Raw genomic sequence first — 8,835 nt, forward strand, 5'->3', positions numbered from 1 at the left:
TGGTGCGCTCTTTGAAGATTGCCAGTTCAGACCAGCAGCATGGTTGTGCTGCTGCTGGCCCAGACTGAGTGTTCTCCTAGGCTGCTAGCAGAGTCAGCTTCGTCTCTACAGTATGAGAACAGCGCAGGGGGACTGTAGCAGGTCGTCTGCAGCGATCTGCGAGCAGGCCATCAAGCATGGAGTCTGCAACCGGCCACTGCAAGGAGATAATAATAGCCTATGTTTTCTATAGAATACATCCATTCCATGTGCAGACTTGGTAGGAGATGTGCGGTCTTATTCTCTGAGCTGCTGAGCTGTGGACCTCTCGGGGAGGGGTTTGTGTGATCGATGGGGGTCTTAGGACCGGGACCCCCCACCAATCTGCATTCAATTTACAGGGTGCTCAAATAATTAAACAATGAGAAAATCGTATTCATTTTTTTCCTTTTTGGCTACTACACACAGTGGGGTCATAAACCTATGGACAGCTTATCTGCAGTCTGGAGAGATTTTTATACAGCGCTCACTGACACTAAACTAGTACACTTCTGAATGACGGTAATATATGAATGACGGTAATGTAAGGTACTTCCACATGTGGAAACTCCCAAAGACCATATAATCACTGGAGGTTCCCTAGATTACCCCAGACTGCACAGATAAGTGAAACTTCTCCAGCGTGCAAACTCCTAGACTGTAGATAAATCTATCTCATGTATGGGTATAGACACACCCTTCACCCTGATACCTGCCATGTATCAAGTATTTTCCTCAGCACGGCAGATGCCCTGGGGCAAGTGCCCAAGAGGGCAAAGAATCAGATTTGTCTAGGAGCAATTCTAGTGAAAGGTTTGTCCAATGCCCAGTGCTGCCTGCAGGATCGTGTGCATGAAATACCAATAAGTAAAAGGCATGAGGCGCTGTTAGTACTCCACAAGAAAATGGTGCCGTAGCCCATGTAGACTTAGGTCTGATTCAGCCAAACAGGATGCTCTCTCCTCCTGTACCAGTTGCGACTTGTATTGTTTAATTTGTTTATTTTATTATTTATTTAATTTTATTGTATTGTACTTGTTTTTATTATGTATACCCCTTCTCACATTCTCACATGTAAAGCACCATGGAATAAATGGCGCTATAATAATAATAAATAATAATAGCTATGCTTAGAAAGCAGATAGGAAACACATGTATTTTTGGTGGGAGAGCATCTACCTTATATTATTAACCATTACTGGCCTTTGACTACAGTTTTATATATTTATCTATTTTTTTGATCTGACTTCCTGGGGAACCTATCTGAATCGATTGCACTTAGCATGCTATTTTAACTACTCATTGGTTCCTCATATATACATATTGTAAGTCTTAAACCATTCTACACCTTATTGCTGGGGATTATTTTTGGCTCTCATATCTCATTCTATGTGTTGGTTGTGTTCATGGATTTACTTATGCTTTTTCATGTGCCTTACAATATACAGTATATATTTTTTTTAATATAAGCAAATCCGTGCCCTGATTTTTTTTGTTAGATTGTAGTATCGGTATCACTATGCATTTGTTGGCATATCACAATATACTGTATGCAGTGTCGGACTGGAGTGCCGAGGGCCCACCAGTAACCAACCTTAGGGCCCCACTTTCCAACTACATACAAATGTGACATTATCCTCAATCACAAATTTATATAACGATGAACTGGGTAGATGTTCAATGAATAAGATGCCGCTTGAGTCTGTACATTGTGATTCAAGTATAAAGTGCCAAGTACTGCTCATATAAGAGGGTGGTGGCCCACTCTTGCACAGGGGCCCACCGAAGGATTCTCCTGTGGGCCAATCCAAGCCTGACTGTACGTCTTTGAAACTAAGGTTTACTCCAAAAGAGACACAAGCCATGGTAAACAGGCTGGTGGTTTCACATTGACACAGCTCTTAAAGCAAAATTCACATAACGGCACGACTTTGACATCTCAGAACCCTGTGAAGGCTCGAGGTCAGCATCTATGGTCTAGTCTACAGTAGAGGTCCGTCTGGATTCTCCACAGTTCTCAGAGAAGAAGACACTTTGCCACAATACATAGAATCTCTGGAGGTAGACCAACTTCTCGCTAGTGGGGCAGCTTTTTCTTTTAGCAGAATATCTTGTGACACCCCACTGCCACGACCCTCCGGCATGCATGCTGTGACACTCTCTTCTAGACTCGCTAAACTAAGCTCTTCCCTACATCTGGAGCCATGCTGTGCCTCCACACACATAGACCCCACGTGCATTCACAGTGCCCCACGCATAGACCATAAAACAGGTTCCAAATCTGAATTGCACATAAAATAGAAATCTAAGAACATTCGGATTTTTATCGCAATGTCAATGTGTTTGCTAACTCTTCACTAGTCAAGTCCACTTCACTAGAATAAGCTGCAACTCACAAGTGTGCCGTGCCACTAAATAATACAAAGTGCATGACATTCCTCCATGATCTCCACTGATGTCATCGCCAGCGTCTCCCGACCTTGGTTCTGTAGAGCCTTGGGATTTCGTGGAATAGTATATACATTACTAGTCAACACTAATGTGGATTTTTGGCAGATCAATGGTGTCAGATTATGGTCTGCTTCAATAAGGACCGGAGAAAATACAAATATCCAAAGACTCCATATATAACAACAACCATCCAAATGTCTAATTCTAGATCTCAGATAATAGACATGTAATGATTATAGGATTCCATAAAACACCCGTGTCATAAATGTGTAATTACTACATGCTGCATGTTGGTGTGTTGCAATGTGTTATTAATGACAGTTTAGTTCTAAAAATAAAGTGCGTTAGGAGACACTCACACCCGCCATAATGGGTCTCTTGTATATTATGGAGGTGCTATTTATGCCATTTCCTGAAATGCAGTGAAAAAGGAATTACATTTTTATGATAAAAAGTCGCAATTAATGTACAGCGCATATAAGAAGAGATGTGACATGGCCAGGCTGTGATCCGAGGTGTTTGTTAGCACTATTGTTATTTTCCGACACAATGAAATTAATGGCAGTGCCAACCTGACCGGTACCGGACATACCCCATTAACTATAATTGGGCCATGTCGCTACATTGTACACATTCTGCTGGATTCTGCGACACGGGTGTGAAAGCAGCCATACAGTGCCCTATTGCCGTCAGCATGTAATATAAACGCGTAATAGAACTATCTGAACCTCTTCTGTATCTTGGACACACTCCTGAGTTCAGATTACAAATACTGATGCAAAATGCTGACGTGTGAAATAAACCTAAGAAAGTCCAGTTCTCGGAAGCAGAAATCTGCAGACCCCCAGGCAGAAACACCCAGAAATTGTACAATCTTACTATACTCACAGTCATTGCAAGACTGAGCCCAACTCTGTGCAAAGAGCCTTCATCTATCCCAGACAGGAGCCGCACAGACCATCCCCAAGCGACAAAAGACATACCTGCTGTGCCAGTCCGGCCGGTCCACCACAGTTTACAGAACTCGCAGAGACTTCTTCTGCCTCCCCTCTATCTGTCATGAGAACACTTCTGTAATATTGTCCGCGTACCCTCGCCCTAGTCATTTACATCACACAACCTCAGGGACACCTAGTGCTCATGTCAGGTACTGCAAGCCCCAGAGATAAAATGCACGTACCGTAACTGTGAGGCCCTCTAGAGGATCAATACAATTCTACAGCTGAACAGATTTCTGCATGATTTCCAGTACTATTAAAGTGGTTGCCCAGGTTTTTCATTGAGGCTATGTGACTGCAGACTTGTGAGTCCTCACATTGCACGCAGCTCATGCGAGCGGTTATGTGATCGCAAGTATGGAAAAAGTATAGAAAACTGCACACCCCAATTCCTTATGTTTACTCAAATTCAGACTGACATGACCTATGGCCGAACGAAGAGAGCCATTGTATTAAAAAATAATCTATTAGAATATTTAAAAAACATATAAAATTGAAAACACTTTATATATGATGCTACAGAGTGCTCAATAGGGGGTGCTGATCACTACTATGACTGTACTACCATACATACAAGGCTAAAAAAAATAAAGGGAACACTTAAACAACAGACTATAACTCCAAGTAAATCAAACTTCTGTGAAATCAAACTGTCCAATTAGGAAGCAACACTGAATGACAATCAATTTCACATGCTGTTGTGCAAATGGAATAGACAACAGATGGAAATTATTGGCAATTATCAAGACACACTCAATAAAGGAGTGGTTCTGCAGGTGGGGACCACAGACCACATCCCAGTACCAATGCTTTCTGGCTGATGTTTTGGTCACTTTTGAATGTTGGTTGTGCTTTCACACTCGTGGTAGCATGAGACGGACTCTACAACCCACACAAGTGGCTCAGGTAATGCAGCTCATCCAGGATGGCACATCAATGCGAGCTGTGGCAAGGTTTGCTGTATCTGTCAGAGTAGTGTCCAGAGGCTGGAGGCGCTGCCAAGAGACAGGCCAGTACACCAGGAGACGTGGAGGGGGCCGTAGAAGGGCAACAACCCAGCAGCAGGACCACTACCTCAGCCTCTGTGCAAGGAGGAACAGGAGCACTGCCAGAGTCCTGCAAAATGACCTTCAGCAGGCCACAAATGTGCATGTGTCTGCACAAACGGTTAGAAACCGACTATGAGGATGGTCTGAGTTCCCGACATTCACAGATCGGGGTTGTGCTCACAGCCCAACACCATGCAGAACTCTTGGCATTTGCCACAGAACACCAGGATTGGCAAATTCGCCACTGGCGCCCTGTGCTCTTCACAGATGAAAGCAGGTTCACACTGAGCACATGCGACAGACGTGACAGAATCTGGAGACACCATGGAGAGCGATCTGCTGCCTGTAACATCCTTCAGCATGACCAGTTTGGCAGTGGGTCAGAAATGGTGTTGGGTGGCATTTCTTTGGAGGGCTGCACAGCCCTCCATGTGCTCGCCAGAGGCAGCCTGACTGCCATTAGGTACAGAGATGAGATCCTCAGACCCATTGTGAGACCATATGCTGGTGTGGTTGGCCCTGGGTTCCTCCTAATGCAGGACAATACCAGACCTCATATGCCTGGAGTGTGTCAGCAGTTCCTGCAAGATGAAGGCATTTAAGCTATGGACTGGCCCACCCGTTCCCCAGACCTGAATCTGATTGAACACATCTGGGACATCATGTCTCGCACCATCCACCAACGTCACGTTGCACCAGACTGTCCAGGAGTTGGCGGATGGTTTAGTCCAGGTCTGGGAGGAGATGGCTTAGGAGACCATCCGCCGCCTCATCAGGAGCATGCCCAGGCATTGTAGGGAGCTCATACAGGCATGTGGAGGCCACACACACTACTGAGCATCGTTTTCTTGTCTTGAGGCATTTCCACTGAAGTTGGATCAGCCTGTAACTTCATTTTCCACTTTGATTTTGAGCATCATTCCAAATCCAGACCTCTGTGGGATATTAGTTGCGTTTTACGTTGATCATTTTTATGTTTTATTGTTCTCAACACATTCCACTATGTATTGAATAAAGATTTACTGGAATATTTCACTCAGTGATATCTAGGATGTGGGATTTTAGTGTTCCATTAATTTTTGTGAGCAATGTATATTTATTCTAAAACACTGCGATTCAGAGAAAAATATGCCTGGCTGTAATTGATTGCCTAGCTCCTTTGTCTAAGCAATGTGATTCAGCGGATTGGGTCCCCTTAAAGGAACAAGCTGAATATGTAGTCTTACTGGCAATGCTTCATGGGATAAAAGTATTCAAATTAACTCACTAGCTGAACAAAATCAAATATTTTGCAATTAGCCCTTTAAAAGTTCATTCAGACGTCAGCGATGTTTTGTTTATACAGAAAATGGAGTGATTTTCTTAAGTGTATTGGGTTTTACCGTCAATTTTATGGGGTATTTTTTTTCTGCATGCGAGATGTTTTGATAAGCCTACATAAAACAAACATGAAAACGGACAGCACACAGATGGCAGCAGAGCATTGTATGATTTTTACACAAACTTATGATGAGAGTCTGGCTGGTTGAGTACGACGCCATTGAGGCAACGTGGGTAAAATATTGGTTCTTGTCAAGAGATCAGCTGCTATATAGTTCTGTTCATTCTGTGAGTGAGATAATTTGGATATTATTCAACTTTGGCATTTTAAACTGAACAGAATTGTATATATGGATGCAGGGTATTTGATATACTTCACATTCATAACCTTTGATGATTTTTCTATTTGTCAGATGACGCTTACTTGTGAATTATGACCAAATTCATACATACTGATCTACATTTGCTTCAGACCACATTTACATATCCATTTTTTGAAGTCTGAGTACAGATCGCAATAGATGGATCAGCCGTGGCTATCTGAACCTGAAAGTCAATAGACTTATAGGTATGTATAAGGCTGTCGAGTGTAAGTCTTGAGACCAGCGGCCGGTATGAGGCTGTCGAGTATAAGTCCTGAGACCAGAGGCCAGTATGAGACTGTTGGGTGTAAGTCTTGAGACCGGTGGCCAGTATGAGGTTGTCAGGTGTAAGTATTGAGACCCGCAGCCAGTCTGAGGCTGTCGAGTGTAAGTCCTGAGACCAGTAGCCAGTCTGAGGCTGTTGAGTGTAAGTCTTGAGACCATCGGCAAGTATGAGGCTGTCAGGTGTAAGTCTTGAGACCAGCGGCCAGTATGAGGTTGTCAGGTGTAAGTCTTGAGACCAGCGGCCAGTATGAGGCTTTCAGGTGCAAGTCCTGAGACCAGCAGCAAATGTGAGGCTGTCAGGTGTAGGTCTTGAGATCAGCGGCCAGTGTGAGGCTGTCAGGTGTAAGTCTTGAGACCAGCGGCCAGTATGAGGCTGTCAGGTGTAAGTCTTGAGACCAGCGGCCAGTATGAGGCTGTCAGGTGTAAGTCTTGAGACCAGCGGCCAGTATGAGGCTGTCTGGTGTAAGTCTTGAGACCAGCGGCCAGTATGAGGCTGTCAGGTGTAAGTCTTGAGACCAGCGGCCAGTATGAGGCTGTCAGGTGTAAGTCTTGAGACCAGCGGCCAGTATGAGGCTGTCAGGTGTAAGTCTTGAGACCAGCGGCCAGTATGAGGCTGTCTGGTGTAAGTCTTGAGACCAGCGGCCAGTATGAGGCTGTCTGGTGTAAGTCTTGAGACCAGCGGCCAGTATGAGGCTGTCAGGTGTAAGTCTTGAGACCAGCGGCCAGTATGAGGCTGTCAGGTGTAAGTCTTGAGACCAGCGGCCAGTATGAGGCTGTCAGGTGTAAGTCTTGAGACCAGCGGCCAGTATGAGGCTGTCAGGTGTAAGTCTTGAGACCAGCGGCCAGTATGAGGCTGTCAGGTGTAAGCCTTGAGACCAGCCGCCAGTCGTTGTATTGCGGTCTCCATTCGGACCATAAATCATGGCTGTGGAAATCTGTCCTTATTAGAAATGTCCACACTGGATTAAAACAAATAGAACCCGATTCATTAAGATTGGTGTTTTGTATGCCATGAATGAAAGGAGCACTAGTGTAAGATGCACCAAAGTGTAAGAGGCTTGAAACTCCTAATGAATTTGGTGCATCTTTAAATTGCCATGACAGCTACCTTTTTTGTAGAGTATATTATAATGAATTTGTGAGGCTTGCTTTGCCAGAGGCAGGACTAGAGTATAAACAGAAAAATTTTTCAGACATTTAAAGCATTTTTTTGCCACAATTCTGGTGAAAATCTATGAATTGTGATTGCAACAGATAAATTGTAAAAAAAAAATCCACCTCAGTTTTGTTGCAGAGATGCTGTGGACCTGCTGCAGGTTTCATACTATGCATTACAAATCTTAAAATCCACAGCGAAAATCAGCAGCAAAAAGTGACATATGCTGGGGAATGAAAATTTTTTTTTTAAGGCAAAGTGTGGATGAGATTTGGTAAACTTTCATCTAGTTCTGCTACAGTAATCCAGTAAGGATTTTCCATCTGTAAATCTGTGATATAAAATCCAGCGTTTTGGTAACATGTGAATGTACTCCATGGGGCTTAATTCAATGGGAGCACTGTACCTCGGTGGATCTCACACTTACTTGCTTTTAATGGATTTTATCATTGGGAGTTCTTTGCTTTCAGTGGGAAGGTAAATTATTGGGATATATTTTCAAAACATGTGCATGTGCACATTTTTGACAGGTTTTGCGTTTTCCTACAGATTTATTAATCTAGAGCATTCATAGCCCTGCTGGTGCTGTTAGCAAGAGGTTTTACAGCGGTGCTTTAGCTTTTAGCACAAGATAGCAGATCCAAATACCCTTCTTCTCCAGCTTTATGATATGAGCTGTGAGCGTCATAGGTGCCTGCGCTGAATGTAAGATGATGCTTGTGTTTTATAGAATGACCCGTACCATCTGCTACTAATGGATTGACTATTGTTCCCTTTACTGAAAAGTAAACTGGGAGAAAAATGTTTCTATGATACAAAAGCAGATGTCTAAATTACAAATTGTACTAAACCAGGTGATCAAATATGAAGAAAGGATGCTTGAAAAGCCACCACAGATCCAGAAAAACTATTTCTTGTGGAAAATGTGACTTCAAGGGGTTACAAAACGGAAAAGTCAGCCCCCTAATCTGCTCTCATTCTGAATGCTGCTCTGAAGTCCCGATTCCAGAGTGGCCTTCTCTTGGCGTCCTGTAGAAAAGTGGGCTGGCAGGCACACAATCATTTTTCTCCATTTGTTGCTACGCGCTTCCATTGCTTGAAAGGTGACATTTTCCCCCGTAGTTTCCCTGCTGTGGATTCGAGTCCTGTTATTGTTTGATTAGATAATAGACGCAGAACAAAAAAAGTTAACACAG

The 8,835-nt window shown here is 43.6% G+C and overlaps 1 protein-coding gene across 2 annotated transcripts in view; it reads right to left on the reverse strand.

Moving 5' to 3' along the window:
- Positions 1 to 3,577, reverse strand: part of DAPK2 (death associated protein kinase 2) — a 104,473-nt gene extending 100,896 nt beyond the window's left edge. Inside the window, exon 1 of one of the 2 annotated variants that reach the window (XM_077264206.1) lies at positions 3,453 to 3,577. The gene's annotated coding sequence lies outside the window, so the exon portion shown is untranslated. Of the gene's footprint in view, positions 1 to 3,357 lie in introns of both variants that reach the window. The other variant, XM_077264207.1, reaches the window with a different exon arrangement.
- Positions 3,578 to 8,835: the final 5,258 nt, after the last annotated feature.

This window comes from Ranitomeya variabilis, chromosome 5 (genome assembly GCF_051348905.1).
Source record: "Ranitomeya variabilis isolate aRanVar5 chromosome 5, aRanVar5.hap1, whole genome shotgun sequence".
Classification (NCBI taxonomy): Eukaryota; Metazoa; Chordata; class Amphibia; order Anura; family Dendrobatidae; genus Ranitomeya; species Ranitomeya variabilis.